The sequence below is a fragment of the Octopus bimaculoides genome, chromosome 25 (assembly GCF_001194135.2).
Source record: "Octopus bimaculoides isolate UCB-OBI-ISO-001 chromosome 25, ASM119413v2, whole genome shotgun sequence".
NCBI lineage: Eukaryota > Metazoa > Mollusca > Cephalopoda > Octopoda > Octopodidae > Octopus > Octopus bimaculoides.
The window spans coordinates 6,231,760-6,232,430 of record NC_069005.1 but is presented as its reverse complement, the minus strand read 5'-3'; positions in this window follow the sequence as shown (position 1 = coordinate 6,232,430).

The window sequence follows — 671 nt, the reverse complement described above, 5'->3', positions numbered from 1 at the left end:
TATATAGCCAATAAAACATATGTCAGAAAAGAACAAATAAAGAATAAATGTGTTCGCTTCAAGCGCCACCTACAGGAAATTTGGATCTCCTCGTTTGCTGGTTTCGCTTTCTCGTGTCTTTAAGGGTTGTGTTATCCTCTGGTTCAGGGGAGACAACCCATACTCACGTTTTAAAATGTTAAGATTTAACTCTCAGATTTCTGAGCGTTTGTTTCCTCACGTCCGCGACATAGAAAGTTAAAATTTTTTTGTTTTATATTTTCAGAGATGAGGAATTCTGTACATTATTTACATTATTTACATTGGACGGGTATGTGTCCTCATGTTAACCACAGCATTTCGGCTGATTTACGCTCCAGCCTTCATCAGGTGTGCTGGTGGAATTTTGAACCCAACCCTGAGTTCTCATTCCTAAGGTATCTTTTGCTGATGTTACTATTATTATTATTATTATTATTATTATTATTATTATTATTATTATTATTATTATTAATTAGTATCATTATTATTATTATTATTATTATTATTATTATTATTATTATTATTTATTCAAGGTACTGCCTGGAATTGAACTCGGAATCTTGCGGTTAGTAGCCCGCGCTCTGAATATAGTAGTAATAGTAACATCGGTAAAAAATACCTTTGGTCGGCCCTCTGATTTAAATCGCCAA